Below are 19,889 nucleotides of genomic sequence, written 5' to 3'. Positions count from 1 at the left end.
TTAAAATATAAGTTGAAAAACTTGCATTGTAACTAGACATTTCTTGATAGTTAATAGAAAACAAGTATCATATTACTTAAATCTTAAGTAATTGCTGTAGTACAGCAACAGTAAGCTTTCTCTGAATGACTACTGAAATGCCAACTTTCCCAGTGTTCCTGAAACGTTCTCAGTCTTAGCACCAAAAATCCCATGTTCTAGCAAACGCCTCAGTCCTGGAAAAACTGAGATGATTGGTCAGGCTGCACACAGTAACCCTGGCAACAGTACTTTTCCTCATTGCAGCCAGCTGATAGGCTAAGTGACTGAGATAGCTTCTAAAATGTAATCCTCATAATAATCAGCATATTAGTTGGTAACATAATCCCCATCTTAAAGATAGGAAAACTACAGCTTGACCAAGTTAAATAACTTTCTGACATCCACATGACCAACAAGTGGGGTAGTTACGATTTAAACCTAGAAGGCAAGCCGGCGCCGCGGTTCACTAGGCTACTCCTCTGCCTTGCAGCGCCGGCACACCAGGTTCTAGTCCCAGTCGGGGCGCCGGATTCTGTCCCGGTTGCCCCTCTTCCAGGCCAGCTCTCTGCTGTGGCCAGGGAGTGCAGTGGAGGATGGCCCAAGTGTTTGGGCCCTGCACCCCATGGGAGACCAGGATAAGTACCTGGCTCCTGCCATCGGATCAGCGCGCCGGCCACGGCGGCCATTGGAGGGTGAACCAACAGCAAAAAGGAAGACCTTTCTCTCTCTCTCTCTCTCACTGTCTCACTGTCCACTCTGCCTGTCAAAAAATTAAAAACAAAACAAACCTTAGAAGGCCAGTGCTTTAGGTTAAGTTTCTACCCGCGGCACCAGCATCCCATAATGGCCACCGGTTCGAGTCCCAGCTGCTCTACTTCCAATCTAGCTCCCTGCTGATGTACCTGGGAAAGCAGTGGAAGATGGCTCAAGTGCTTGGGCCCCTGCACCCTCGTGGGAGACCCGGAAGAAGCTCCTGACTCCTGGCCTCTGGCTTCAACTGCCCCAGGAGTTTCTTCCAGGTCTCCCATGTGGGTGCAGGGGTCCAAGCACTTGGGCCATTTCCACTTTTTTGAAAGGCCACTAGCAGGGAGTTGGATCAGAAGTGGAGCAACCGGGACATGAGCCGACTCCCATATGGGATCCCAGCGTCAGAGGTCGCGGCTTTACCCAGTAAGCCACAGGGCCGGCCCCTCCTTCTGATTTCTTTCATCGAACAAGTATAAGCGTGTGAACGTTTTAAAGGGAAATAACTGGGCATCAACATTATAGTCTTGATTTAGCTCCTTTTGATTTTTTTGGTTTGTTTCCTAATCTGAAAAATCATTAAAGGGGACTCATTTGTCTTCAGATAATAATGTTAAAAAAAAAAAACTGCACTGATGTAGTTCAGTTTCAAGGACTCTCAGTTGCTTAGGAATGGACTAAATGATGTAAAATCACCTGCAAAAATGTCTTTGATTTGGTGGATTTTATGTTGAGAAATACATTTTTATTATTTAAAATTTCATTTTCCATGAACCTTTTCAAGTCGCTTATTTATCTGGGAGGTACTAGGTGGAGGAATCAGAAAAGGCAAGGATCCAACAAGGGGAATGTGCCTGGTGTGTCAGAGTTATGTTATGGAAAATGGTGACTGTTGAGTTAATTAGAGTTGAAGTCGCTGCAGTTTGAAATCACCCAGGGAATAAAAAATATATATATGGAGAGAGAGAGAGAGAGAGAGAAATGCATTAGTTCCCCCCTCTGCCCCCCCAGAGATTCCAGAAGCCCAACCTGAGTATCAGACGATTTTTGTCTGTGATCAAGTTAAAAGTTCTGATCCAGAGAAATAGTGAAAGCCCCAGTGTAAGAGGTAGGTGATGTTTCAGGGCGAGCTTTGTTCACTATAAAAATATCTGAGACTGGGTACTTTATAGAGAAAAGAGGAGGGCAGGCATGTGGCGTAGTGGGTAAAGCCACTGCTTGCAGTGCCGACATCCAATATGGGCGTCAGTGCAAGTCCCAGCTGCTCCACTTCCGATCCAGCTCTCTGCTGTGGCCTGGGAAAGCAGTGGAAGATGGCCCAAGTGCTTGGGCCCTTGAACCCATGTGGGAGACTCAGAAGAAGCTCCTGGCTTCAGATCGGCTCAGCTTCAGCCATCTGAGTAATCCAGCAGACAGAAGACTTCTTTCTCTGCCCCTGCCTCTCTGTAGCTCTGCATTTCAAATAAATAAATAAACCTTTTAAAAAGCAAACAAAAACAAAAAAATGAATAAAGAGGATATCTGGCTCACAGTTGTGCTCAAACAGCAGAGTACTGGTGTCTGGTGAGGGCCCCATAGATGTGTCACAACAGATGGGCAGGTGCATGAGGAAGAGAGAGGTCATGAGCTGAGAGAGGAAGCAAGGTTCCAGGGAGGGGCCAGGGGCCCTCTTTTATAACAACCTGCTCTGGTGGCAACTGCTCCACTCCTGGGGGCCTGAGCCCACTCCGGGCGACCAGTATTAATCCCTTCATGAGGACAACCATGACCCAGTCACCTTCCACCAGGTCCCGCCTCTGGGAAGTCCCACCACCATTCAGTACTGTTCCACTGGAGACCAAGCTTCCAGCACATGAACTTTGGGGGAAACAAACCATACTCTAAGAATCCATTGGCTATGCTTTGCTTTTCATGTTCTTTAATTAAGACTCAACAATGACTCTGACTATGTGTGGCTCCACATGTTCCATCCCTGGTGCTGGAAAGAGGAGGCCAAGTGTCTTCATGAGTACATACTTTGGGGCTTCCTTCTACCTCCCTCTCCTATCTGCTCTCAGAAGTGGAACTCATCATTAGCTAGTTCCCAACACCAAGGCTAAGCTCCCAAAGCCTGCCACGGTCATGGTGGTGACCCTGCCTCTAACTGCCAACTCCCTCACTGATTTTTGCCTGGGTCAATTCTACTTCTAGGGGACATCAAGATCTTGGAGGTTGAAGGATAAGTGGGGAGGTGATCATCCATCTTCCCTGTTGTTCTCTTTCTGGGAAGGCATCTGGCAACCATTCTCCTACGCTCTCAGGAGCAGCCCTGAAATTCTCTTTCTATTGATGGGAAAATGCAAGCAAAAATCAAAGTAATAATCAATGTCACTTAGTGAATTAGTGATGGAGACAGGAACAGAATCCAGACTTTCTAACTTAGAGATCCCGGCTTTTAAGTCTCAATGACGCTTTTAATTTTAATCCAGCTGTACAGCATTAATAAGGCTTTGACGAGACCCAGGTCTGTATTTCTGTAGAGTTAACATATTTGATATTTACATCGGTTATTTGTTGTCTGTTTAATAAGTTTTGTTTGTCATCCCAGATGCACACTATTTGGCAGTGTATAATCACATGCGATTGTTTACACCGCTGACCGCTCTCTTTCATGTCTTGCCAAGAAGAGCTTGGTGCAAACTAGCTGTCTGCAGCAGCCACACTGAGTTAAGCCTTTAAAAGGGGCTAATCGAGCCTATATAAATAAACACAACGATATGAAAAAGAACTCCATATACATTTACTACACTGCTGGCCGGCTGGCACTTAGGCAGACTTTCCGTCCCCTGGAACAGACAGGATTAAATCCGACTCAGGACAGTAATATCCATGCAATGATTCCAGAGAGTTCTTGAAGTTTTAATTTACAGCCCCATCCAACCCCCTTCACCACCACCCCTGCAAACACACACACACACACACACACACACACACACCCCAGAACATCCTTTCAGAGGCAATTGGTTTCAATCATGTGGTTAACAAAGCCTCAGCCTGGCTTTTGTTTTCAGAGAAAATGGTCAATGGAGTACATTTCATATCTGCTCATTAGATTGCCCGTGGACAAGTCATGATGATCGGGGACTGAGGATGATTTGATTATCTTTTAAATTTAATAAAGCAAGTCAATAAACGGTCATCCACTCACCACTTAAGCATGTGGAAGAAACTAGAGCATAAAGGAAGCGTTCAACTTGCTGTGAAGCAATTCTAGGTGTACCTTTCTCTGGTGGCGGTGACAAGGGTTCCGTGCCATAGTCTTTGTGTATGAAAACAGTACGAAACATTGTAGGAATTTTAGAACTGACTGAGAATGACTGAGTAAGCAGTTGAGAAAAAGTGAATTTTACGTTCTTCCTTTCAGTAAATGTTAACATGGTCAGTGTGTCAGGGTCCACGCAGAGTGTCATAGGCCATGGAAGAAGAGTTGTAAAGATGCAAAAAGCCTATGTCTTTGCTCTTCAAGAAGGAATAATTTAGGATATTTTGCCTTCTTTATGCCTTTGTTCAAGCTGCTTCCTCTAGTAAAAAGCTCTCCCTGGCTACCATGGAACGGATGCACATCCTTTAGAGCTATTTTTTTTTTTTTTTTTTTTTTTTTTTTTTTTTGACAGGCAGAGTGGACAGGGAGAGAGAGAGACAGAGAGAAAGGTCTTCCTTTGCCGTTGGTTCACTCTCCAATGGCCGCCGCGCCCGGCGCGCTGCAGCCAGTGCACTGCACTGATCCGATGGCAGGAGCCAGGTGCTTCTCCTGGTCTCCCATGGGGTGCAGGGCCCAAGCACTTGGGCCATCCTCCACTGCACTCCCTGGCCACAGCAGAGAGCTGGCCTGGAAGAGGGGCAACTGGGACAGAATCCGGCGCCCCGACCGGGACTAGAACCCGGTGTGCCGGCGCTGCAAGACGGAGGATTAGCCTACTGAGCCGCGGTGCCGGCCTAGAGCTATTTTCAACCGCTGTTCTGCCTCAACCCTTACTTGTGGCTAATGCCTTCTGTTTTGAATTCTGCATACTTAGATGTAAACCTGCTTATTCCACAATGCCTTGAGGGCAATGAGAAGATCTTGTCTATCTTTGTACCCTCTGCTTAGCAACAGCCACTTCCAATAAACATCTGTTGGATCCATGAGAGCAAATGCATGAACAACATTAATATTTTCTTTGAAAAATGATAAGCTATTTTAATATACTGTTGGCATATTTAAATTTAATTTCTCTGACGTAGTACTGGAAGGATCTTTAAACTTATCCACATTGCTCAGTTAATGCCAGAAAGGTTTATGTTTGCTAAAATCCTGAGTCCATTTCACCTTTGCGTTATAAAAGAGGAGGGTACAGTGCAAGGCTCAGATTTGAACCAGCATATATAAAGCCATCAAGCTCAGTTTCTCTTGCTGGGGAATGCCCACGACGACACGGCATGTTTTGGACCAAGTTAGACATGCACCCTTGCTCCATTTCTGACTGCTCTATTTCTCAGCCCTTAGCCACCGTTTACTATCTTCCAAGGGGCCAAAATTCATTCTTCTAGATTGCGGCTTGACCACTCTCTGTTATAACTGCATTACTTGTTACTGTTTATCACAGACTAAGGGGACCGGAGTGGACAAAGAAAACAATGTACAGTGACCGACACCAGGATGTCACTCTAGAAAAACCTTGGGGTCAGGATTCAATCACAGCCCTCTAGGATGGGTAAGTGAAAAGTCTCTCCCTGCTCCCCTGCCGTTACGTCCCAGTCTCGCAATTTACATGAGTCCCAGGATTTCTTGGGTAGGGTTGCTGGATAAAATATAGATTGCCAAGTTAAATTTGAATTTTGGAAACAAGGACAAAATTTTTTATGGTATGTCTAAAATACCACATGGGATATACTTGTTTTTACTTGCTAAATCTAGCAACCCTATTCTTGGTGCTACATGCCATTTACGGTCCTCATGGCTAAATTAGTTGATTTGTCATTTTGGGTTGATTTAATCTCTGATTTAATCTCTGGAGAAAGCTTTATTCACCAGACAGAAACTGAAAAAAAAAAAAAAAACAACTCAACTTCATTAAGGACATAACATCAAACTCGATCAGATTCCTGTATTTACAAACTTTATTTTATTTACTGCTAAAACAAAATTAAATAATTCTGAAAGGCTGACAATGAATGACGGTTGGCTTCTGGCACACTCTCTCCTGATCCTTAGATCCACTCACTGCCCAGGGCCAAGCAGCAGTCGTAATGGCAGAGGCCGCTACCCCAGAGTTACCGAAGTACCACTAAAGGAAAAAACAGCCCTCTACTTGTATTTCCTGATTCATCAGTTTTGGCTTTATTTATTAAATTTCTGCTCAAACTGGAGATTTACTTTTTTTGGCTATCCTCATTCTTTCTTTCTACTTTCATTACTACATTTAGTGGAGTGAAGAATCAAGTGTTTGTATCATTAAGATCATACATACATTCATACATATGCATACATGCAATACATGTAATACATGTGGTTGCCTTTCCTTTTTTATTATTTTTTTAAGAATTAAAAATTTCTGGCCGGCGCCGTGGCTCAATAGGCTAATCCTCTGCCTGCGGCGCCGGCACACGGGGTTCTAGTCCTGGTCGGGACACCAGATTCTGTCCTGGTTGCTCTGCTTCCAGTCCAGCTCTCTGCTGTGGCCCAGGAGTGCAGTGGAGGAAAGCCCAGGTGCTTGGGCTCTGCACCCCATGGGAGACCAGGAGAAGCACCTGGCTCCTGGCTTCGGATCAGCGCGGTGTGCTGGCCGTAGCGGCCATTAGGGGGTGAACCAACGGAAAAGGAAGACCTTTCTCTGTCTCTCTCTCACTGTCCACTCTGCCTGTCAAAAAAAAAAAAAAAGAATTAATAATTTCCTTGTTTTATCACTTATATGAAATCTGCTTTTCATGTAAACTTAATTATGTGCACATGTTCTAGTACAGTGCAGTTCAAAGTATGGTCTCAAAAACCAACAATATCACCATCATCTGGGAACTTATTAGAAATGCTAGAAAAATTGACTATCTACCTGAAAAATTTTTTTTGAATTTTGACCCATACACCTCATACTCTTTACAAACACTGACTTCAAATGTCTCATCTACCTATAAGTAATGCCTAAAATCACAAGGCTTCTAGAAGAGGGTGTAGGAGAAAACTCTCTATATCCAGTTTGTTAGATAAAGATTTCTTAAACAACACTCCAAAACTATGATTCATGGAAGAAAAATATTTGACAAACTGGACTTTACCAAAATTAAGAACTTAGGCTCATTTAGAAACTGTTTAAAACAATGAGAAAATAAGTCACATAGTGGAGAAATATTTTAAAAATATATATTTGATAAAAGACTTGCATACACAATATGTTTGCACGGTGGCAAAGTGGATTAAGCTACCACATGCAGCGCTGGCATTCCATATGGGCGCCAATTCAAGTCTTCCAAGCTACTCCCTGCTAACGGGCCTGGGAGAAGCAGCAGAAAATGGCCTAGGTGCTGGGGCCCCTGCACCCATGTGGGAGACCCGGATGGAGCTCCTGGTTCCTGGCTTTGGCCTGGCCCAGCCCCAGCTATTGTGGCCATTTGGAGAGTGAACCAGTGGATGGAAGATTTCTCTCTGTTTTTCTCTCCCTCTCTCTGTAACTCTGCCTTTCAAATAAACAAACTTTAAAAAAAAAAAAAAAGAATTCTCAAAAGTCAGTAATAAGGGCTAATGCTGTGGCATAACAGGTTAAACCAGCACCTGCAGTGCCAGCATCCCTTATCATCCCATATGGTTGCCAATTTGAATCTTTGGATCCAGCTCCCTGCTAATGCACCTAGTAAAACAGCAGAAGATGGCCCAAGTGTTTGAGCCCCTGCACCCACGTGGGAGACCCAGAAGAAGCTCCTGGCTCCTGGCTTCAACCTGGCCCAGTCCCAGCCTGGGCCACTTGCAGCCATTTGGGAGTGAATCAATGGAAGGAAGATCTCTCTCTGTCCCTCCCACATCTCTCCCTATAGCTCTGCCTTTCGAGTATATAAAATAAATCTTTTTTTTTTAAAGATTTTATTTATTTGAGAGGTAGAGTTACAGAAGTGAGAGGAAGAGACAGAGAGAAAGGCCTTCCTTCCATTGGTTCACTCCCCAAAATAGCCACAATGGCTGGAGCCGGTTTGAGTCCTGGCTGCTCCCCTTCTGATCCAGCTCTCTGCTAATGGTTTGAGAAAGTGGAGGAAGATGGCCCAAGTCCTTGGGCTCCTGCACCCATGTGGGAGACCCAGAAGAAGCTCCAGTTTCCTAGCTTAGGTCTGGCCCAGCCCAAGCCATTGCAGCCATTTGGGGAATAAACAGTGGACAAGATATCTCTCTCTCTCTCCCTCCCTCCCTCCCTCTCTCTCTTTCTCTCTCTCTCACCTCCTCTCTCTGCTACTCTGCTTTTCAAATAAGTAAAAAAGAAATAAACAAAAATATCTTTAAAAAAAACCCTCAGTAATAACATCCTAATAGAAAATGGGCACAGGGGCTTGGCTCTGGGGCATAGCAGGTAAAGATGGCCACCTGCAGAACTGGCATCCCATACCAGCACTTCTTTGAGTCCTGGCTTCTCTACCTCCAATCTGGGCATAATGGTAGGATGTCACAGGTATATATGTCAAAAATATCAAGCTTTACAGTTTAAAAATGTGCAGTATGTGGCCAGAGTTGAGAGGCAGCAGATTAAGCCACTACCTACGAGGTCAGAATTCTATGTCGCTGGTGGATGTCCTGGTTGCTCCACTTCTGATCAAGCCCCCTGCTAATGGCCTAGGAAAGCACCTGAAGACAGTCCAGGTGCTTGGGCCCTGCACCTGCGTAGGAGATCTGGAAGAAGCTTCTGGTTCCTGGTTTCAGCCTGGCCCAACCCCAGCCATTGCGGCCATTTGGGGAGTAAACCAGCGGATAGAAGATATCTTTTTCTCTGTCTCTCCTTCTCTAACTTTGCCTTTCAAATACATAGATAAATCTTTAAAAAAATGTGCAGTTTGTTGTATATCAATTCTACCTTAGAAAGCTGTTATAAAATTAAGCAGTAACTCACAAGCATGGTGTCACTTAATCCTGAACTTCACAGTGGAGGTGAGGGGTGGATTGTTTTTGTAACTATTAGAAGGATCACTGTATTGTTAAATGAACAAAATAGCAAAAAATGTTCATGGAAAGAGCAATGTAAATTGAGAAAAGTTATTTGATGATTTGTTTGATCAACAACAATGCAAAGTGCAAATTTTTCAAGACAGGAAATTAAAACCACAAGCGTTTTCTGTGTTTGCTCGGAGGTATCCCTGCCGCACCCTTCCTTGTATTGATTTGATGGTACACATTGTCACCTACATCGGTTCTTGTTGCTCAGTACAATGTGTTTCATTTTTCAGTTGTTTTGCAATTTGAACTGTGATGTAGCCATTTCTTCCCAGGAAGTGTCTATCAGTTGACTATGATGCCAACAGAAAACTCTCCCCCACAATCTCTCAATGTCTCTACATCTCTTTTTTGTTTTGTTTTGTTTTGTTTTTGACAGGCAGAGTTAGACAGTGAGAGACAGACAGAGAAAAAGGTCTTCCTTCCGTTGGTTCACCCCCAAAATGGCTGCCACGGCCAGCGCTGCGCCCATCCGAAGCCAGGAGCCAGCTTCTTCCTCCTGGTCTCCCATGAGGGTGCAGGGCCCCGAGCACTTGGGCCATCCTCCACTGCCCTCCCGGGCCACAACAGAGAGTTGGACTGGAAGAGGAGCAGCCAGGACAGAATCCAGTGCCCCAGCTGGGTCTAGAACCCAGGGTGCTGGCACCACAGGCAGCAGATTAGCCAAGTGAGCCGCGGCACCGGCCATCTCTACATCTCAAGCATCTTCATGAATTGTCCCTAGTCTCTCTTCTTTGCTGCTTCCACCTCTGATGATCTGAGATGTATAGGAGAGGTTGGATAGATTGGTTCATGATCACTGGTTTGTGCCCTTTGTCCCACTACATCTTTCATGCTATGCCATTGTCATGACTCAAGAATAACTGGTTTAGCCCAGGTTTGCTGCAGAATTAGGTGATTCTAGAAAAGTCTCCCCATTGTGATCACAAATAATCTGGATTCTTATGGGACACTAACCATTCCCAAAACCGTACTACAGTTGGTATGAGAATAGTTTGAGATGACAACACTTTCCCTCCACTAAGAGTACCTTGCACTCTACATGCTGAGAATTCTGGTGAGGTGAACTCACTCACTGAAATGTATGTCACCACCTCAGGACTCTGGTATCTCAGCACACCAGGAATACTGACAATATGCTGGGACATTCTAGAAGTCTGTGTGTCCATACACAGACAGAACTATACCAACGTGTTTCTAATGAGAGCTATGAGGCTTATTTGGATAAAACTCAGAAAACAGTAGAAGTGCAGGACTGGAGGAATCAGAGGGTCTTCAATCAACTGTGTAGCAAAATGGACTTCATTCTGGAAGTTGGCAAGTGTCTTGGTCCATTTCCTGTTGCTCTAACAGAATACCACAGACTGGATAATTTACGGAGAAAAGAGTTTATTTCGCCTCATGGTTCTGGAGGTTGGGAGGTCCAAGAGCCTGCACCAGCACCTGCTCAGGAGCTGGTGAGAGCCTCACATTCCCCCATAACATGTAGAAGGGCAGCAGGGGTCACGTGGCAAGAAAGGAAGCAAGAGAGAGCTGAGGAAGACAAACTCACCTTTTATAAGAACCCATGCTGGTGACAGCTAACCAACTCCCCCAAGAACTGCATTAATCCCTTCATGAGGAGGGCGCCCCATGGCCCAAACACATCCTAAAGACTCCACTGCCTCCCTACTCTACTACAGTGGGGACTAAGCTTCAGCATGAGTTCTGGAGGGAACAAACCGCATGTAGGCCGTAGCAGCAAGGCTCAAGCCAAGTCTGTGCAGCAGATTATAGTGGTTAAGAACGGTTTTAGTCTGAGTCTCTCCCAAGGCAGATGGGAAGTTTTCCCTGAGGATGGCAGAATGTGTCTAGAAAACCAAAGTAGTTCTGCAAACCTTATGAAAAATGCAGGTAGGATTCCATACCATGCCATTGGACTTACATCTTTTTTAAAAAGCCATGAAATGTGCGCTGCTTTTAAAGATTAAAGTTACTGCTCAAACTATAACCTGGGGCACAAAGTCCGCCCATGATAAGTCTGCCAATATTATGGCCTTTTAAACTGAAAATATGCAATGACAAATGTTGAAATTATGGCTATAGCCAGGGATTTGGCAAGCTTTCTTTCACATCTTGATAAATTATCCAAACACTAAGCAGCATTTGTGTTCAACTAAGATAGAACTAGAATTAATAGGGTAATGTCATCCAAAAGTGTATATGATTAATTCTTAACGGCATGACATTATTTCCCCTGGTGGAGATGTTTAATATCCTGGAAGAGTAATACATTATGAAATAAGTGTTATTGCTGTATCATACCCCTACAGAGGGCTGCCTTTACACAAAATTGTGATCTTTCTCTTTCTGTCATTTGTTCCTAGTCCTTCTTTAGAACTGTTACCTTCTGACTAACGTAATGGACCAAAAAGTATCATAAGTGGATCTTTTGTACCTACTGATACAAGGCCATTACATGCTCATTAGACAGATCTTATAATAAAAGAATTTAGGGAGACATTCTCCAACCACTATTAAGAAAGACAGTGAACTGTATTTGTTAAGAGCTGTCTTCGTTTAAGTTCCTGCCAAAACAGACCCCAAGACAAGAATTTATGTAGAAGTTGATCTCAGGAAGCAGAGAGTCAGGGATTCAAGATAAGCCAAGGAGAAAAACTAACAAAGAGTAAATTAGGGACCTAGTTACTTCTGTGGGCAACTGAGACTCAATTCTGGGGACCCTGAGACAGAGTCTGTGGAACAAATCTCAGAGCCATGTGGGTGAGGGGTAAAGAAGCTGGGCTCTTTATGTCCCAACTTCTGTCCTCATTGTTTGAGTGTCACTTCCAGGAGGTTAAATTCTCATGTGTAAGTCAAATAGCTGCCAGTGGCTGGCAAGGTCTTAGGCAGGGTTATCTGAGAAGCCTGGGGGGGCATGTGAGATGACTTCTCAGGTGGGCCAAGCGGAGCTCGGTGAGACAGCAACTGCACCTGCTCCAGGAACTCTGATTCTGGTTAGGCAGACCGTGGCTCTGAAACTGACTAGCTGTTTGGTCTTGGACAAGTCACTTAACCTCTCTAAGCCTGGATTTCTCCATCTGGGATGGCAATAACAATAGTAATAGTGATTAGCACCTATCAGTGATTGCTCCATACCCAGGGTTGCTGCAGGGCTTACACAGGAGGTGCATTTCCATAGTAAGCATACTGCCCTTTCTGTCTTACAAGAAGGTATGCTTATACATCTCATGATATGTGATGTACACAAATCTTTTCCAGTCACATGTGCTGCAAATGTGTCCCTTCATCTTGTAATTTTTTCCTTCTTTTGAGGGCTATTTGGAGGAATGTGGAGGTTGCGGGGGGGAATTTGGGAATGAAGCCTGCATTTGCACTGCAACCCCACTTTCACTAAGTCACTATCTCCATAGGGTGCACTCTGCTCATGTGAGTTCCTGTCACATTGACATTGGACAAAGCATGCAATTTATTTTTTGCCAGGCAGAGCTAGACAGTGAGAGAGGGAGACAGAGAGAGAGAGTTATAGACGGTGAGAGAGAGAGAGACATAGAGAAAGGTTTTATCTCCGTTGGTTCACTCCCCCAACAGCAGCCACAGCCGGTGCTGCACCGATCCGAAGCCAGGAGCTGGGTGCTTCCCCCATCCTCTGGCCCCGGTCTCCCATGCAGGTGCACCTGGGCCATCCTCCGCTGCCCTCCCGGGCCACAGCAGAGAGCTGGACTGGAAGAGGAGCGACCGGGACCAGTACCCGGCGCCCCAACCGGGACTAGAACCTGGGGTGCCGGCACCGCAGGTGTAGGATCAGCCAAGTGAGCCACGGTGCTGGCCATGGACAATTTTCAAATAGTAGGTTGTGATGAAAATTACACGTATAATATTGTTAGCATCACACATACACACACACGAATGTATGCCTATTTGGGGTGGCTGATGGAGACTGCAAAATTTCTCCCAAGCTATCTTCATGAAGCTGCCACTGTACCCACTTTATGGCATTGCTATATATGTTAGCTCTTTATAATTTATAAAGATAAAATGCTAATCTGATTGCCTCACTCTCATGCTCAAAATTCATTGCTTTTTAAAAAGATTTATTTATTTATTTGAAAGAGCTACAGAGAGAGAGAGGGAGATTCCATCCTCTGGTTCACTTCCTAGATGGCAGTAATAGACAGGGCTGAGCCAGGCCAAAGCCAGGTCTCCCACATGGATGGGAGGGGCCCAAGCACTTGGGCTATCTACCTCTGCTTTTCCCAGGCCATTAGCAGGGAGCTGGATTAGAAGTGGAGCAGCCAGGACATGAGCCAATGCCCTATGGGATGTCAGAGATGCAGATGGCAACTTTACCTCTATGCCACAACGCTCAGCCCCAACTTTAGGAAAAAGACCAACATTTCTAGCTCAAGGTTCAAGACCCTGTAAAGCCTGGTCTCTCCCTAGTGCTCACATCTTCAGCTCTACTTTGCTCCTCCTCTCTTTTGCAAGCTGCTTGAATGTACTATGCATCTGACTGCCACAGATCTTTGCAATACACTATCACTTCTGGAATGTTCCTCAGTCCTCATATCCACAGGCTAGTCTATCCTTTCACCATTGGGATAACCCCTCCATGGGACAAGGTTCTCACTCCTCTTGGTTGGGCCATCTATGTCTCTACCCCACTCCCACTCTACCCTCCCATTACTCCTTATCCTTCCTGGATGGTAGGGGATTGATTTCTAGATGTCTTATACTTTGGCTATCCAACTCAAAACCATTGTTATGCTAGGAAGCAAAAATACAAAACAGAAAGACTTCTATGAATGCAGGAAGAAGATCCTATTATGAGTACACTGTAATCAATGAGATGATTTAGTAATGCTGCTCTTCTTAGAATTCACTCAGAAGAAAATACAGAACTGTGCTAACAGGTTGTCTGAATCAAAACCAAAACCACCTAGAGAGAACAGGAGATGTTGTGGAGGAACTTATTAACGGTTTTTTTTTTTTTTTTTTTTTTTACTGTGTTCAAAAGAATCTCCCAAGAGCCTCTATTGGGTGACCTCACAGTGAGCCTCCTGCTCCCTAAAGCCAGATTGCAACAATGAGCAAGGTGACCTTTTAAAATCTATAAACACTGGGATCAGAACATTGAGCAGTGTTCACGCTATCCTACATGCAATGTATCACTCTGCAGAGGAAGCAGTCACAGGGTAAACATGGAAAGAGAGGACTGTTAGGATTCTCCTTTCAATTCTTGAACATAAAAAATGACTTTCCCACAAATTAGATTTCAATGACTAACACAAAAACATAAACACAAAGTTCATGAGAAGAAACACACCAATAGCCCAGCCTGTATAATCTCAACGGATCTCCATGGAGCAATTAATCACACATGTGTTCTGGTAGCAGGAGTAAAATAGGACTCGGCACAAGAAACCTTTACTGAAACCACGTGGCTGCAGTCAATCTTATGCTGCAGCTAGACATGCCCAAGGAATATGCAGGCATTTGACTTGGGGTCTCATCTGGTAATCTGCAGAGTTTAATTAAGCTTTTCCAGGGACACAGGACAGGGTGGGAGCTGCCAAGATGTATCTTTGTCTTCTTTGTAAGCCAACATTTTCATATTGCCATATGATATGCCACCAATTACTCGGAAATTTTGCACGATTAGCACTGGAACTTGCTTCAGCTGTTGCAGGGAATAGTTCACACTCTTAAGATACTTGGGAATCACCGTTGCCTTTATCCCCTTCCAAGGAAGGGTACTCGCTCTGCAGCCATACTCGTGTCACGTGATCTGCCTTCTACCTAAAATGTTCTTAATCATATTCCTTCTGTCAGTGATTTGGGAGTGAAATTAAGAGACCTGGTACCTCTTAGAGGGAGGAAATATAAACTTGGGTTTTCTGAGTTGACTGTGGTTGCCCTTGCATTGGTGGAGATTCAAAGAAAGTAGATTTAGGAAGAGTGACATGTAACTGTCTTTAAAAAAAAAAAAAAACAACAGCGAGGGCAGTGGAATAGTTCTGCAAGCTGCCTCTGGTGCGTCTGACTCAGCTGCATTCCTGCCCTGGAGTTCTGTGAGTCACTGCTGCCTTTTTATAATAAATCCTGTTTTTAACTTACATGATACGTGAAACCAGAGTCCCGACTGATGTAAGCATCGAGCCAGGAGACAAGAGATTAATATTTATCCATCCTTGTATGGAGGGGTGTGTGTATGTGTTTTAAGTATTAAAATCAGAATCTTTTAAAACATGGTTGTTGGGGCTGGCACTGTGGTATAGCGGGTAAAGGCACCACCTGTAGTGCCGGCATTCCATATGGGTGCCGGTTCCAGTCCTGGCTGCTCCATTTCCAATCCAGCTCTCTGCTATGGCCTGGGAAAACAGCAGAAGATGGCCCAAGTGCTTGGGCCTCTGTACCTGCATGGGAGACCTGGAAGAAGCTCCTGGCTCCAGCTGTTGTAGCCATCTGCAGAGTGAACCAGCAGATGGAAGACTTCTCTTTCTTTCTCTCTCTCTCTCTCTCTCTCTCTGCTTCTGCGTAACTCTGCCTTTCAAAATAAATAAATCAATCTTTAAAAAAAAATGGTTGTTGTTACTGGCAGTGATAGAAAAGTTCATTTATTTTTGAAAGGTCTTCAGTCAAGTCAAATCCCACAGGTTCATGGGAGTAATGTCTCCCTAGGCTGGGACAAATAGCAAGTCCTGCCCTTGGTCCCAACCCAGAGAGATCTGTGAAGTCATTCGGGTTTTTGTGAGTGAAAGGACCCCAAGTCTGCCTGTTTTTAAACATTATATTCTGCAGTATTGGCTCAGTGTCTGGGGAGGCAGAGAATATGCCTCCCCTCAGTTTCGTGCATGGGAAATGCCTGTCTTTTCCTATGTCTACTTTTCTGCCTCCCATACAAAACTCATATGGGGGTCATTTTTCATTCACCCATTCTTCCAATCAATTGACCAATCTGTACCAAGCACCTGTAAGAGGCCAGTCAATACCGGGAATTGAGACCACTGCCACACATTAGTCTGAGGCCAGCACCCTCACATTAGCCTGTTCCACTTCCTAACCTGAGTGTACCCCAGGCCATCTCCCCTGAGTCCTTCATTGTCTTCAGCTTTCTTGGTTTCTCAGTGTCCTCCCCTCCTCCCTAATTTTAGCCATATCTCTTGGTTTGTCTTTTCTTATCATCCTGGCTTTACTATTTGGTTTCCATATAGGACCTGAGTGTAGAGGTCTGATAGCCAATTCAACAAAACACTCATCTTCACAACAGATTGGACGTTCTTTCACATATTTTTCATCTTTGAATCCTTAGAGCCCAGAAATGTCATAATACATGACAGTCCTCAGTCCACGTTGCTGGGCAACACCAAAAACCAATGTGAGGACCCGGCATTGTAGCACGTTGGGTAAAGCCGCCACCTGCAGTACCAGCATCCCATATGGGCACTGTTTCGAGTCCCAGCTGCTCCACTTCTGATCCAGCTCTCTGCTATGGCCTGGGAAAGCAGCAGAAGATGGCCCAAGTCCTTGGGCACCTGCACCCATGTGGGAGACCAGGAAGCTCCTGGTTCCTGCCTTTGGATTGGTGTAGCTCGGGCTGTTGTGGCCATCTGGGAAGTGAACCTGTGGATGGAAGAACTCTCTCTCTCTCCCTCTCTGTAACTCTGCCTTTCAAATAAATAAATAAATCTTTAAAAAAGATAATTAAAAAATCAATGTGAGTGTATGACACACATTTAGCTAGCAGGAATATGTTAATGTTAGGCCTCGCACATTCTCACTGAATATGTTCCACAAGGCTCAGTAGAATTAGAGAAGAAAGAGAGCAAAGATTGGAGTAGAGGGCCTGGGTTTTTTGTTCTAGAAGCCAGAGGCTCTGTGCTAGCCATGGCTGAACAACCTAAGTGTTTACTCTCATTAGAATCCTACAAAAACTGCTGTTACCACCTTCCCTGGTATAAAAGGACATTTCATCACGAATGAATGCCATTTTCATTCTTTCTAGGAATCACCATATTTACCCTCTTTGGCAACAAGGCCTTGAATTCTCCTGATGTCTCTTATTTTTCACTTTTTGTAAAAAGAGCATAATTTTCAGTCTCTGTGCCCTTGGAAATGATTCCCATTCCTTGGAGCCAGAGTCCCTTCCCCACGCACTTCTGGCATCAGCCACCAGTAGTCTCTGCAGCAGCAGGATCTGCAGCCCAACTGCTTTATGGCTATGTACAAGCTCTGCAGTCACCTTCCAAGCAGACGGACCAAGTCCCTGTGATGACGGGTAGCTCGTGCCCAGAAGCCAACCATCACGCTCCACTGTCATTCACCACTCATACGACTCTAGTAGGGTTTTTCTCCTAGAAACTTCCAAGTATTTTAAATCCCGAATTTATATTTTGACACATTGATCCCATCAGTCTTTCATCAACCCACAGTGAGTTTTAGAGAATTTTTTTTTTTTTTGCCATAGCTCCTGTCTTAGGAGAGACATGCAAACCTAACCTAGGTTTTCTTTTTTCTTTCTTTCTTTTTTTTTTTTTTAAGATTTATTTATTTATTTGAAAGGCAGAGTTACAGAGAGGGGGGAGAGAGAGAGGTCTTCTATCCTCTGGTTCACTCCTTAAATGGCCGCCGTAGCCAGAGCTGTGCCGATCTGAAACCAGGATCTTTGAGGTTCTTCCAGGTCTCCCACGTGGGTTCAGGGTCCCAAGGACTTGGCCATCTTCTATTGCTTTCCCAGGCCACAGCAGAGAGCTATGAACTGACACCCATATGGGATGCCAGCACTGCAGGTGGCAGCTTTACCTGCTAAATCACAGCACCAGCCCTCTAACCTTGTTTTTAACATGCTAACTGCCTTTGGTGTGACATGTGGGTGGACTATGGTGACGCTATATGAGCCAGAAACATGGTAGATAGACTTTAGACTAATCTCCTTATCCACTTTTTAAAAAGATTTATTTATTTTATTTGAAAGGCAGAGTTACAAAGAGAGAGGGGGAGAGACACAGAGACAGAGTTCTTCATCCACTGGTTCACTCCCCAAATGGCTGCAATGGCTGTAGCTATGCTGATCCAAAGCCAGGAGCCAGGAGTTTCTTCTGGGTCTCTCATGTGGGTGCAGGGGCTCAAGCACTTGGGCCATCTTCTGCTGCTTTTCCAGACCATTAGCAGGAAGCTGGATCAGAAGTACAGCAGCCAGGAAATGAACCAGCACCCATATGGAATGCCAGTACTACAGACGGCAGCTTAACCTGCTACACCACAGCACTGGCTCCTAATTTCCTTATTCCTAAGGATATTCTGCTAAGATCTTAAAGCTTTATACAACTATATTTTGCAATTATGTAAATCTTAAAAATACAAGTTCAGAGAATTTGAGTGAGTTACTTAACATGTAGATCATGGCAGAATCAGAAATGATTATGGTTTGTCCTTTAGTGAGGGGAGACTTTGTGGCCCATTCCTGCTGAAACTGCGCTTATACAGTGCCTTGGTGCAGATGCTAGATGTCATCAGGTCCTAGTCTCCCAAGGTCTCCCAGCCTCCCCTCTTATCTTAGAGTTCCCTTGCCCTTCCTTTATGATTGCAAATCAACCTCTTATTAAAATCAGTTCACTGAATTGAGGGAGTAGGCAGCTGGTCCTACAGGGTCCCTGATAACAGTCCTGAGGTCATTTATCTCCCCTACAGATACTGTCTTGATATTCCATTGTGTCTTAAGAGCTTGTCCCAGGAATGCCAAACCCCAAGCAAGAAATAATCACCATTTGACTGACTGAAAACCACCTTGCCATCCTCAAAATCCCCAAAAGAGTACAATGTCACTGATAGATCAAAGGAGGGCCATAGATACTACAGACCAACCAGGGACCTGCACATGAGCTGAACATGCGTCTCTCAACCTCAAGCTCAAAGAACCTTCAGCACTAACTCCTTGAGAAGCCCAGGGATTAACTGATGGCTGTCCAGCTCCTTGCCCTGTGCTCCGCATCAAATACATACTTTATCTACCATGCCAGGGTCAGTAATTCGCTTGTTGTGTCTTAGGCAAGCAGATGCAGGTTTGGGGATTTCTACAACAACACCCAGAAACCCTGGAGTCTGTAACCAGGCGTGATGCAATGAAATCTTCTATTGAACACAAAGATCTTTTTCCTTTCTGTGAATTCTAGAGTTCAGCCTAAAGTGCAGGAATGGCACACTAAAAACCAGATTGGTATTGGAGATATTCAAAAAAGGGTGTTGCTAAATCCAGTTTGCAGTAGAGAAATCCATGGAGAAGGGTTGGATTAGCATATTTGAAAGAGAAAGTCAATAGCAACAATGGAAGCAAAAGGACAGAAGCTGCAGAAGCCTCAGCAGTTAGTACTGTTTAATATGGAGAACAAGGAGAGCAATGGAAAAGACTGAAGAGGGAAATCTGAAAAACAATTTGCTGAAATTCTTTTTAATTGCAAACAGCAGCAGCAACAAAATAATTGCAAGCATCAACAACCAAAAAACCGTACTGAGAGAGGCTAAGACCAGATTGGCTCTGCATCTCTCTCTCTCCTTCTCACCCTCCTACTCCCTTCCTCCTTCTGTTGACTTCTCACTCTCAGGCTTACCACCTGCGGCACAGCATGTCTGCCGCGTACTCCACCTTTAGCCGCGTGCCAGCACCACATGCAATAAAGCAAGGAACAGTACTCTGACAGCTAGCTCTCCTTTGACAACTGTCTTCTTAGAAGGAGAGAACATCTGTCTCAGAAGTCTTTAGCACCCTTCTCCTTCCATCTCATTGAGGAGTCTGTCAGATGGCTACCCTTAGCTGTAGAAATCTGGGGCCAGGAACAGAACAGAAAGAAATGGTATTCCATAACCAATTTAGATTTATTTTTATTTTACTTTTTTTTTAAAGATTTATTTGATAGGCAGAATT

The sequence above is a fragment of the Oryctolagus cuniculus genome, chromosome 1 (genome assembly GCF_051225735.1).
Source record: "Oryctolagus cuniculus isolate XC-2025 breed Fujian yellow rabbit chromosome 1, ASM5122573v1, whole genome shotgun sequence".
Lineage (NCBI taxonomy): Eukaryota > Metazoa > Chordata > Mammalia > Lagomorpha > Leporidae > Oryctolagus > Oryctolagus cuniculus.
Note: the sequence above shows the minus strand (reverse complement) of the source record.